Consider the following 13,869-nt stretch of genomic DNA (forward strand, 5'->3'; position numbering starts at 1 on the left):
AGACAAACAGATTTTATTCCTTATTCCCTCAAGGCTAGCATTACTTGGGCAAGGAGTGCAGGACAAAAGTCCTGACTGACTAACAATAGGATGAGAGAGCTTAAGTACATTTTAGGACCATCCCAATTAGAGGTGGTGGAGACACACAAATTTATGATCCCCATAATGGTTTAATCATTGTAAGAGAAAGGAATTTCTTAACTGGATAAATGATAAATACAATCAAATAAGAGAGATGACAAAGTGTCAATTGAAATTAAGATCCAGAACATCTGTGTTTCCTTTACCACTAACATTTCATAACAAGGTATATGTTCAGAAAAATCTTGAGAAGAAAAAGTCCCATTTCTCAAGTTAATGCCCTGAGTTGAGGGTATCGCCCTGAAGGCCATAAGATAGGCCTCTTCTGGTTTGTTGACATAAGAAGAGGTATTCTCTGAGCTCACTTAGAGAGCAAAACAAAGCTGGGTCTATTTGAAATTTATGATCCTACTCCCAGTCCTATCTGGTCTCTGGAATGGCTGAGAGAGAAAAAGCCTCTTTTTGTAAAATGAAGCATAGCAATCTGTTTGATTAATTCAAACCTTGGCAAAATATGATATTAAATGATTATCAGTTCATGTGTGTGTGAAATGGTGACCTTCTCTAGTGTGGGATGGAGATAGGCAGAGGGAGACACAACTTAAAATGTAACCAAAAAAATTTCCTTTCCTTTCTCTCAAAATGGCGGGGGAAAGTCCCCAAAGGAACTGAAGAAAAAGAAGGCCAGAAAAAAAAAAAAAAAGAAAAAGGAAGATGTGGCTGAAAAGGTGGTGAAAAAAACCTCGAAAGCACAGCAGTCAGAAACCAGTCCTGGCCCAAGGGATCGGTAGTTACTCCAGGTCTGCAATGTATTCGCGGAGAGCCTTGTGCAAGCAGAAATACGCGGCATCAAAAACCCTAATTGAAAGGGAAAAGACGGAGAAGGTGCCTGCTACTACAAAGGAAGAGCCCGAATGGTAAAAATTCTCAAAATTAGGCTACTTGAGGATGTGCATAGAAAACTGCTAAGTCGGCAAAAAGCCTCCGAAACTTAACACCCACACAAAAATAAAAAACTGGCCGTGTTACCTTGAAGAAGTTACTTAACCCCAATTTCTTTAAAAAAAAAAAAAAAAGAATGTGTGGGAGAGAAGAAATATTAGGCTGCCCACAAAACTAAAAGTCTACAGAACCATTATGCTGATCACATGTATGCATGCCTGTGAAACCTGGACAATTCACCAGTTCCATGACAGAAAATTGAACTTCTTCCATTTGAATTGTCTAAGGAAGATTCTGAAAATTAGGTACCAAGCAAGATTACATATCAAAAACTGAGAGTCCTTTCTAGAGCTTAGGCCAAGCAGTCAAGCTCTACTGTAGAGAGTGCAACTCTGATGGCTTGGCCACAAAGTCCAAATGACAAATGTATATTTGCCTAAAAGACTATTTTATAGACACAGGGCAGGCACTCATATGGTGAAAAGAAATGATACAAAGAAATTCCCAACATCTCTCTGAAGAACTTTGGTACTGATCAAAAAACATGGGAGACACACTGGCACAGGACCAGCTGGCATGGTGTGACTGCACTGTGTTGTGTTCTATGAGCAAAGTAAGGTCAAAAAAAATGTGAAGTTTGCAGATTTAGAGACACCTCCTCCCCAAATGTTCTTGTGGATTTTTTGTGCTCCATCTGTGATAGATGAGTTCATATTGGTTTGGTCAGCCATAGTCAGACACTGTACATTGACCCTAATATTGGGACATCCTTTTTGTCCTTTTTGATTATGAAGGACAACTACTAATTCCCTAAATCCTCCATCTTAGGAAACCTAGGGGCAAGGTATTGACTTCAGTAAAGACTGAAACTGTCACTTAAACATGTGTCCAGCCAAATGACAAAAAATCTTTCTCTTGTTTCTTTCTCCAACTTTTATCTATATATTATTCTCAGGTTCTCTGGAAAATACACAAGTATTTTCCATGTGTAAGTCAATTGGAATGTCTCGGTAGATCCCTTGGCCCATTAAGTGCATTTTATAAAAGGGAGGTGAATTTTTACTAGGCGAGTGTTTTGTTGAGGGCTAAGTAAAACCTTACAGTATCATGGAATTTGTGGTTTGGAAGAGACATTAGTAGCCACCTAAACCAATTAATACATCAAAGTATTCCTCACTATAATATGCCCAAGAATTGGTCAATTATGCATTTAACCCAGTGGGGTAAAACTTAAAAAGAAACAATTCCCTAAAGGTAGTGTATTGATTTAGAAAATGGCAAATTAACATCTATGTTGTGTTGCATTTTTTATTTTGTTAAGCATGTCTCAATTACATTTGAATCCAGTTCAACCTGGATTCAAATCCAGCTGCAATACCCAGAACCAGCATTTGAACCAAAGCCATGAGTTTGATACTTCTAGATTCTAGACCTGGTTTGAAGATTTCAAGAGAGAGGACACTTCTTAAGGCAGCGCAGTCTACTCCTGGAGATTTCTAATTACAAGGAAGGATTTTTGTTTTTTTCTGATATCAAGTCTAAATTTACCCCTGCATTTTCAACCCTTTGTATCTGTTTTGGCCCTCTTGGACCAAATAGAATAAATCTAGTTTCTTTTCCATATGATAGCCCTTCAAATACATGAAAGCAGCTATCACATTCCCTCTCCTCCTGTTACTTCTCTGTACAAAACATCAACACATCCCTTAACTCATCCCCACATGATGTGGCTCAAGGCCCTTTCCAATCCTGCTTCCTCTCCTCTGGGTGTCCTCCAGCATATCAACATTCTTCAAAAACTGTGACATCCAGACATAATGACAGTATTCCTGGTGGGACTGGATGAGGAAACAGTATAATGGGAATATCAGCTCATTTTTCAGGAAGCTAGGTTTCAATTAATATGAGCAAAAATTTCTGTAGCCTTGTGAGATGCCTCTTCCTATTCCTGAATCATCTTGCATGTGCAGTCAGCTGCAATGCCCAGATCCTTCTGTAAATAACTGTGATATAAAGAGGCCTCTTCCACCTTACATCTACCATTTTTTGTACCAAAGAGAAAGACCTAAATTCATCCTTATTGAGTTTCATCTCATTAGACTCAACCCAAGGTACCAGCCCAGGGGTTAACCTATTTATATCATCTGATAACCTTTATCTATCTGGTGAATATTATGCACTGCTTCTGATAATCATATAATCAAATAACAAAGTCAACAATAATATAATAAAATGGAAATTGATTAGATGTCTGGCCTCAAAGATGCTGTAGACCCTGGCAGTCTCTCCCCTGGACCCCTGGGCTCCCCCCAGAGAAGGTAACTCAGGCATCAGAGGGGGAACCTGCAGGCCTGGGCAGTCTTTGGGTCCAGGGAGGACACTGCCTGGGCCTGCAGACTCCCCCTCTGGCTCCCCAGTTTCCCCTCTCCGGGGCAAACCCAGGGATCCAGGGGGGAGACTGCCCTGAACTGCAGGCCCCAGATCTTTTGCTCTGTGAAATATAGCATTCTGAGACCTACTGTCCTTCAACTCAGAAGCCACTAGGTCTTGGGGAATACTCATTGTAGCTCTGCAATATTTAAAATGCTTTTTTCTTGTTGTTTGCAATATTTTCTCCTTAACCTGGGAGCTTTGAAACTTGGTTGGGATATTCCTCTAATTTTCCTCCCAGGATCTCTTTCAAGTGGTGATTGGTAGAGTATTTTTTTTTAACCTTCTTGTTCTGGAACTTCAGGGAAATTTGTCTTAATTTCTTATACTATATCAAGATTCTTTTTTTATCACAACTTTCAAATAGCCCAATCATTCTTGTATTGTCTCCCCTCCATCTGTTCTCCAGGTGAGTTGTTTTTCTGATGAGATATTTCACATTCTCTTCTATTTTTTCTTTTCTTTTGATTTTGCTTTGTTATTACTTGGTGTCTTATAACATCATTAAGTTCCCTTGCCCAGTTCTAGCTTTCAAGGAATTATTTTCTCCCTTAAGTTTTCAATTCTTTTTCCACTTGGTTGACTTTTTTTCTAGATTTTCTTTATTTTCTTGGACTGCTCTTCTCATTTTTCCTCAGTCTTTTTTATTTGGCTTATAAAATCCCTTTTAAGTTCTTTCAAGAACTTTTTTTGGGCTTGTGACCTTTTGACATTTCTCACTGAAAAAGGAGTGACTTCCAAAAGACTTATGATGGAAAAGGCTATCCACATCCAGAGAAAGAACTATGGTGTCTGAATGCAGATCAAAGCATATTATTTTTGGTTTTTTTTTCTTTCTCACTATTTTTCCTTTGGTTCTAATTCTTCTTTACAATGTAACTAATGTGGAAATATGTTTAATATGATTTTATATGCATAACCTATATCAGATTGCATGCTGTCTTGGGGAGGGGGAAGGAGAAGGAGAGGGAGAAAACTTAAAACTCAAAATCTTATAAAAGTAAATGTGGAATACTAAAAATGAATAAACAAATATTTTTCAAAAAATAGAAAAAAGAGTGGCTTTTTAAACTCTGCTATCTTCTTCTAAATATGAACTCAGGTCTTCTCTATCACCATAGAAGCTACCTGTGGTTGAGTTCTTTCTCTTTTGCTTACTCATTTTAATTTTTTTTTGTTTTATTTTATCTTAGTAGCTTCTTATTATAATCAGGTTCTAGTCCTGAGGTGTAGGGAATGGTACCCCATGGACCTCAGGTCCTTCTTACTCTTATTTTCTGGGCTCTATACAGGCCCCAATCTCAAGCATTCCTCTCCATCCCTAAGCCACAGCTAAGGCCCCCAGTTGTGTGTAAAGCCATGCACAAGCAGCTTTCCAGAGGACTTCAATGATTCTGATTACATAGTATGGCGTACTCTCTATTTATTCAATAACAAATCAGAGCAAAACATTCACAGAAAATCAAAATACAGCATTCACCATGTCACAACTCAACAACTTATCACTAAAATGGCCATATTATTTTCACCAAAGTGGTCACATAGTTTTGAACAAAGTACAATCATTTAATGAATCAATCATTTAGTAACTCAATCATTCAGTCATCCTTAAAGAGGCTTGTGTCCTTAAGGGACACAAAGTACAAAAGTCAAAATGCTCTACCTCTGGAGTACAGTTAAATTACAATTTCATCAGTCACTACTCGATTTCATCAGTCACTACTCAATACTCATGGATAGGTGTTTTCATTTTGACTCCAGCCAGGCTTTCAGCTTCCATGGCTCCTCTTCCATGGTCCCAGATCCTGCCCAAATCTAACCAACTGCCACCTGAGTTCAAAGGAAGACAGCTCTCCATTCCTTGTCCAGCTCTCCATGCAGTTCTTGCTCTGTATTGAAGCTCACAGTATCCAGTTCACCTCAAGTCCTTCATGGTTTCTGTTTCTGGGAAGAGAAAACTTAACAGAGCCACAGACAGACAAAGTACCAACACCATGGTCATGCTTCCTCTGGCAGCTCCAGCTGGTCCTTGGAAGTCTTCAGCAGCTCCATTCTCAAAATCAAAATCACTTTCTCCCATTCTCAAAATCGAAATCACTTTCTCTCATTCTCAAAATCGAAATCACTTTCTCCACAGAAATTCCAGTCCAGCAGGAGCAGCCCAGCTTTCAGATGCTCACTGAGGGACATTCTCTCTCTCCAGCAGCAGCTCCTCTGCCTCCACAAAGCTTATCCCAAGAAGTTCTGTCTGCCCTGCTTGTGCTCTTCCTTATATATGGTATAGTTCCTCCCTGTTCAGCCTCGTCCTTCCACATCAGCTACAGGGGTTCATACCTCCTGTTTCTTTACAGAGGCTTAATTTAAGACTAGGTGCTAAGTACCTGTCAGCTTTTCAATACAGAGGGATCTTCAAATTCCATTTCCATTACATTGTGCTGTCCCACAAATGATCCTGTTCCCTGCAGACATTTGTAAGGCTGCAAACTTCAATTCTCTCCTTTTCTCTGGAACCCAAAACCAGGGACTCCACTCTCCTTCAGGTGCCCACAGTAAGCAGGGTCCCTGCCCCTCTGCTACCACATTCACCAGGTGTGTAGTAGCTCCTTCTCCCTTATAGCCACAATCTGGACCATGTCTGCTCAGCATGGCTGTACTTGGCATCCCTCAACAATGAAAGGTCTTTCAATCTTCTCCTACTCAGCCTTCTGACTCCCACACTATCTGTGAGGTAAAAGTTCCTGAGGCTGAAGTTGCTTTCAAACCAGCTGCACCGAGGGCATGTTGTTTATTGATTCCTCAGTCTGCCTGGTGGTGTTTACACTTCATTCAAACCAAACCTCAACCACCATAAATCAAGTCTTTCCTGGGGTCCTCTCTTGTTGTCTTAGAAGGAAAACTGCTTTACCTTGATTTTTGTTAATTTCCACTGCTCTAAATTCACTTTGAAGCAATGTTGTCTTTTTTGTGGAGGAAATTTGGAGACTCTGAAATTCTGACCTCCACCATCTTCCCAGAATCCTCTCTCTTCTTCTTCCTTTTTGTTAACAAAAGTGTTTAGAAATACTAATTTTAGCCTAATGATGGCTCTGGCTGTATAGCAAAAACTTTGGAATATTGTCTTATCATTATCATTTCTTTATTCCAATTATCTATCATTGTTAAGATGTGTTTTTTGACCCAACATCCTTTCAATTTATTTTCTAGTTGATTTTTAATACTTTTATTTTTAAAGCAATTGGGGTTAAGTAACTTGCTCAAGGTTACACGGCCAGGTGTTTCTGGGTGGGTGCTAAGTGTCTGAGCCCAGATTAGATCCCCAGGTCATCCAGACACTGGAACTGGTGCTCTTACTTGCTGTGCTACCTGGCCGCTCCTTTAATACTTTTTCAATGGTCCTTATTTGTTTCATTTTAAACTGCAAAGAATATATGTATTTCTGCTTTTCTGCATTTGTGTGTGACTTTTTTGTCATTAAGACAGGATCAGTTTTTATAAAATTCCCACAACCAACTGAAAAAAAATATATATCTTTCTATTTCCTTTTTAAAATTCCCAGAAATTCATCATATCTAATTTTTTTTGGGGAGGGGGGAATTCTATTTGTATTATTAACGACTCTTTTACTTACTCTTGTTAAATTTACATAGGCCTGATGGGGTAAATTAAGGGCCTCAATCATTAGAGTTTATTGTCTTTTTTGCCCCTTGTAATTCATTTAGAAGAAATTAATTTAATCATGAAGAATTTAATATCTATGACATTTATTTACATAAGTTAAGTATTGAAATCAATTTATAATCCACATTACCTTATAAGTAAAATGCAGTTTACCTTTTCACCCCTTTTAATTCTCTTTTTTGCTATTTCTTTATTTGAAATCATAATTGCTGCTTTCTGTATTCAGTTGAGTAATAATGTTTCCTATTGTCTTTATTATTATTATTATTATTATCTTTTATTTTATCTTTATTATTAAATTGTTAATAACAACTTATTAAAAGCAACCATAAACCTTTTTATTAATTCAATAGGCTTTTGTATCCAAATTTGTTAGTTCCTTAATATACTGATTTTTATTTTTGTGTGTTTTGGCCTCAAAAAGGTCTTTTTTGCTTTTACCTTGTCTGAAATCATAACTGCTACCAATTTCTTTCTTATTCCACTGAGGGATAATGGTTTGTTCTCTAATCTCTAATGTGAACTCCATGTGTTTCTTGTTTAAAAAAAAAAGCTGGAGGCTGATAGGTGGAGTACTGAATAGAGCACATGCCCTGGAATTAGGAGGACCTGAGTTCAAATAGGGCCTCAGACACTTAACATTTACTAGTTGTGTGACCTTGGGGAAGTCAACCCCAATTACCCTGCCTTTCCCCCTTCAAAAAGCAAAAAAAAAAAAATTACAAACCTCTAAGAAATAAGTATTTCTAGACAAAGAAAAATAAATCAACACCTCATAAAAAATATCAACTTGTGAGTTGCTAAGAAAAAATAGAAGTACTATATGATATTGCAGATTCATTTGAGAGAAAAATCTGAATCATGGGAGAGATTAAGAGGGAACACTTGATAGAATTTATAAATTACACAGATTAAAAAAATCATTATATTAAAAAAGCTTTACTCAAACTCCAAGACACCCAACACTTTTAATGACAAACAATAAATTCTGCAAACAATCAGAAGAAAAGATCTTCAAATATTAAAAAAAACAGGAAATTAAAATAACACATGACTACATTGAAACCATCAGAAACTGCAGATGGAAGAGAGTTAGTACATTTTTACAAGGAAAGAAGTTCATAATGCAATGCAAAATGACACAGTCTACAAATCTAAAACTCATCATCATCGAAATAGATGGATGCTAAAGAAAAGAAGAGCATTTAAAGCACTCCAGGAAAAAAAAAATAGGTCAATCAATAAAGTTATTAAGTGCTTACTATTTCTCATGCACTCTTCTAAGTGCTGGAGATACAAAAAAGAGAAAAAAATGCAGTCTTGACACTCAAGGAGGAGACAACATAACAATAAATAGATACGAAGCAAGCTATAAAGTAGAACAAAAAGGAAATACTTAAAAGAAGGAAGGCACTAGAATTAAAAGGGGTTGGTAAAGGCTTCTAGTAAAAGATAGGATTTTAGTTTAGGATTCTAGAAAAAACTGGGGAATTCAATAAGTAGAGTAAAGGAGGAAGAGTATTCCAGGCAGGGGGAACAGCCAGAGAAAATGCTTGAGGCTGAAAGGTAGATTGTCTTGCTTGTGGAACAGCCAGTAGGCCAGTGTTACTGGACTACAGAGGCCATGTCAAGGGGTAAGACATAAGAGGACTGGAAAGGCAAGAAGGAGACTAGGTTATAAAGGGTTTTGAATGCTTAACAGAGCATTTTGTATTTGACCCTAGAAGCAATAGGGAGTCACTAGAGTTAATTGAGTAACAGAATGACATGACCTGACCTGCACTTTAGGAAAATCACTTTAGTGGCTGAATGAAGAATGGACTGGAGTGGAGAGGGACTTGAGGCAGACAGACCCACCAACAGATTAGTGCAATAATCTGAGTGTGAGGTGATGAGGATCTGTACTAGAGTGGAGTCAGTGTCAGAGGGGAGAAGGGGACATTTTCAAAAGATGTTGCAAAAGTAGAATTAACCAGTCTTGGCAACAGTTTAGATGGGGAGTGGGGGAAGGTGAGAGTGAAAAATCCAGGATGACTCCTAGGTTGAAAGCCTGAGGAACTAGGACAATGATGGTGCCCTCTACAGTAATAGGGAAGGTAAGAGGGCAGAGATTAAACTCCCCATGAATTTTCATTAATGGACAATCTTGATAGATGTGGCCATTTCTACATGCCTAGGAAGAGTTCAATTGTGTCACAAATAAGCAAAAGTGACACACAAGTATTTGCATGGTGGCTTCAACATAAATTATAGGCAGTGCCTCAAAAGAAATAAACAGGAACTTAGAGTGACCCAATAGGTCACACACAAAACAAACACACTCATCATAAGAGCTGCTGAGACTCAATATTCTCTCTTTGCCTGGTCCCCACATCCCTTATTATTTGTTGTCCAGAAAAATCAAAGTCTCAGCAGTTCCAGTCACTTAATGTGGAGCTGATTATTACTAATTGCACCTGATGATTTACATCTGGGACAAGAGTTGACTCTGTCTTTGGGGATAATGTTCAACTCTCCCTGCAAAGAGCGCCACTCCTCTAGCAGGTGATATGTTAATGATGGCTTGAGGGATGTGGGGGGAATTGGGAACTCAATGACTCATGTCCCTATAAGTGGTCCTAGATTTTGATTGCACACACAGACTACTAAAGCTCTGGAGTTCACCCTGGAAGCAGAGAACAGACTGGTAAGAATCATTTATGTTGCAGCCTCAGACTTATGGCAGGGGGAAAGAGACGTAAGTAGAGGCAAAAATCACTTTCCTGCATTCTTCCTGACTCCTAGTTCCAAATCATTGCCTCTGTATCTGTGTTTTTTTATGTTTATCTGCCTCTTGCATTGCCTCATATTCATTTCTCGGTGTTCATCTATTCATCAGAACATTAGAGATAGTAATGAAGCAAATAGGCAAATAAAAGTTTTTAGATAGAAGTTGCAACATTAAAATCACAAACTAATAGGAGAAAAAATGAAATTATAAATAATTTTATAAAGAAAATCAGGATCAGCCTTTTGAAAAGACCAATAAAATAGACAACATATTTGCAAAACATTTCAAAAGAAATAAGGAAATTCAAATCAACAAAATCACAAATGAAAAAGAGACAGGGAATAAAAAAATAAATTAATAATGTGGTTAATAAATACCCAAAAGCAACTGTGACAATTTATAAATAAAAGAAATAACTATGTGAGGACAAATTTTATAAAAATAAACAAACTATCTACAAAGAGATAAATTACTACAAATGAGCCAGCAGGAAATAATTGATTTTATTATGACATATCAACCTGGGGGAAAATTAATATGCTAGAAGGATATATTTCTATCATATTTTCACAGGTGAATTCTTCAAGGTGTTCTAAATATATAAACCCTATTTGCACAAACTATGCATGCAATTTAAGAATTATGGTACCTCAAAGCTTTTTTTATTTCACATTTCTTTGATTATTAGTAAGGTTGATCAGGTGATCATTAACTTTTCTTTTCTCTTTAAAGAGATCTGTTGCTACAATTGTAACTGGAAGAATATTTAAGAACAATTTGACAATCTGAAGGAAAACGTACAAAATTGTAAAACCACAAATATATCAAAATTCCATTTTTATTGACATATGCTGAAAATTGTCAAAAAGAATAACAAAAAAAGAACTCTTTAAATATTGTTTATGATCATATTATTTCTAATGACCCAAAGCTGGAAGAAACCTAAATGTGGAAAAGGTTATATGAAGTGTTAGAAATCACCATTGCAGAGTGCTAATTTAATTAATACAATTAAGATTTAAAGTACACTTAAAGACAACAATAATGATAGTGAGTGACATTAGTTATAATCATTTAAGATGTGAAAAATTCTTTGCATAGATTTTCTCATTTGAGCTTTGCAAAAATCTGTGAAACCATTACTGCAAATAACACTATCCCTATTTCCATATATGTGAAAACTAAGTCTCTCAGAGTTTGACTTTTCCTGTTCAAACATCTAGCAAGTACTACCTATGAGAAGTTAGATCTTCACAATTCCTAGCATAGTGCTCTAAACACTCTAAATACAATGGAAACAAATTCACAAAAAATGAGTAAGAGGATCTAACTAAAATATTACAATTGCATTTCATTACTTGAATTTCATTTATTTGATTACAAATACCCCCAAGTCTGCTCTTGTCTCTTTGGTGATAATTTTGTTTATAATGCCTTAAAAATGAAAAAATGGAACACTGCCCAAAACCTTCTGTGTAGAAAATGTGGCATTGATTTTAAGACCTGTAAAAAACACTAAAATTGAAATTTTCCTTAATGAACATGGAGGCAAAAAATGCTGATTATGATATTAGGTAACATAATAAAGCAGTACTTTTAAAAAGCATCAACTATGAAAAATAATATGTACCCAATACACAAAGTTTATTCACAAACCATAAGCAGTAAATTATATAAACAAAAATAAATGAGTGATATGATTAGATAATAAAAAGTACTTAAAATATAGTATTTATTTATGCTAAAACACATACAAGTATACTATGAGGGTGGGGTAATTAAATTATTCAACCCCATCCTTACTTGAAGTGGGATAAAACTTTGTTTTAGCTCTTTTAATGTTGTGGAGATACCTCTGCAGTGCATGAACTACAGATTTTGCTATAACCTTCATTCATGTGGCAGCTTACCTTCATTCACTAACTTATATACCTTCTATAATATGTTTTGCATGTCTTCTTAAATAAGAGGAGGAAGATAAAATCCCTACAATTAAGATCTTAGAGATGCTCTTATCTAAAGAGGGTAATTTGTTTTAAGCAGGACAAGGGATTCATAAATTACAGTACACTTCTCTTGGAGGAGAACTAAAGAATGGTCATGAATAAAAATGAAAATATCCACAAAATAAATATTCATACTTCAACCAATGCCAAGAAATGAGGATTTATTTAGTGCCTGCTACATGTACACACACACACACACACACTCACACACACATGTGCATGTGTAAAACTGTACTCCTTTCAATCTTCAGGAAATGTGGGTTTTAAGGTCAAAGTAATAAACTAGAAGATGTAAGGACACTTCTTCTACCTTTTATCTTTGCACTTCATAGAAAGTAAACCCTTTTTCAGGTGTGAATGGATCACTCTAGGCGTGGAAAAGTATATAAAACTTTAAGCAGCTCACTTTTATACTAAAAAGTCAGCAGAGACAAGGAATTTGCCTACCCACCCAAAAGAAATGACTTTTGCACATTTTGCCCAGCTAATCATTTGCATGGGCCACCAAGCAAACCTTGGAGCTTAATAGAACTAGGGAACCTGGAAAGCTGACATTGTTTGGTGAATAGTTTGCAAAAGACTATCATCTGAATATGATTAAACTTGTGGAAAAAAAAGTACTGGAATATATAAAATTATCACCATAAATTCAAGTGAGGTCCCAATGTGGTGACCTACCTCAAAACCATGGTTAATAATCCAATGAAAAGTCTAAACTTCACCTCTAAATCTACATCCTTAGAAGGTTTCAAGTGTCAGAGACAAGGCCTTCTAAGGAAGAGAACTGGAGAGACTTCTGCCAGACTTGGGCTGAGGGTCCCTGGCCTTTGGCTGGACAGCTCCCAGGTTGCTGACTGATCCCTAAACTGAAGGTGGTGCAGATAGGGTGAAAGCTCTGTGAGGAACAATCCCAGCTTCAGGTTCAACTGCAATTTTGGCTGCTGTGCTATTTCAGTAAGTCAATTAGCAATTTTGTGTACTTCATATATGTTACTAAAAACTGAAGATACAAAGGCCAAAAGACTGTCCAGCCCCAAAAGGAGCTTACATTTAATGAGTGAGGTAACATGTAAATAACTATACACATATGTGATACATATATAGAGGGTATATGGAATGTAATCTTTCAAATAAAGTAAAGAACATGTTTTGGATAGGGATTACAAGCCAAAGAGTAATATTACTCACATCTGAAAGTAGCTCATTCTATAATAGGTGAATACAATCAACAAAAAAGAAATCAATCCCTAATTTATTGTCAGTTTTCCGTAGTGTCCAACTCTTTGTGACAACATTTAGGGGATTTTTGGTAAAGACACTGGATTGCTTTGCCATTTCCTTCTCCAGATCATTTTACAAATGAGGAAACTGAAGCCAACAGGGTTAAGTGACTTGCCCAGGTCAAGCAGCTAGTAAATAAATGTGTAGAGTTCACTCATTTCTGAGTTGCAAAAGCTCATTAATAATTATAAAATTTATTTTTTGTATTTTTAAAATAATTTTATAAACTTGCTATTGAACATCAATACAACCAATGACTTGCTTTGCAATTTTTTACATTAAAATATGGAACTTTCAATGTGCTCTTTAATGTACTTCATGAGTTTTCAGTCATTCTCTCTAAATCCCCACTAAGGTTAACTATCCAATATTTCCCACTCATTTTTATACTTAAAAGGTCATAGGGAGTATGAACTCCATTCTTGGGGCCGAGGAGGAAATTCCCACTTTGATTTACTTAATTAAAGTCTCAATGTCTTTCTATTCCTCATATTTTGTGATCTTACTTCTATTTCAGTGTTACATTATGTTATGGATATATTTGGGAACAGTTGAAACAGTGCTATATTCAAATTCCACAGCAAACATTTTCTGAACTATGTAAAATCCTGGGCAAGCTAGGAGTAAGATAGATTAGATAGATAGATAGATAGATAGATAGATAGATAGATAGATAGATAG

This window comes from Petaurus breviceps, unplaced genomic scaffold (assembly GCF_028583685.1).
Source record: "Petaurus breviceps papuanus isolate PSGF00001 unplaced genomic scaffold, PetGlider_PUasm1.0 180, whole genome shotgun sequence".
NCBI classification, from domain to species: Eukaryota; Metazoa; Chordata; class Mammalia; order Diprotodontia; family Petauridae; genus Petaurus; species Petaurus breviceps.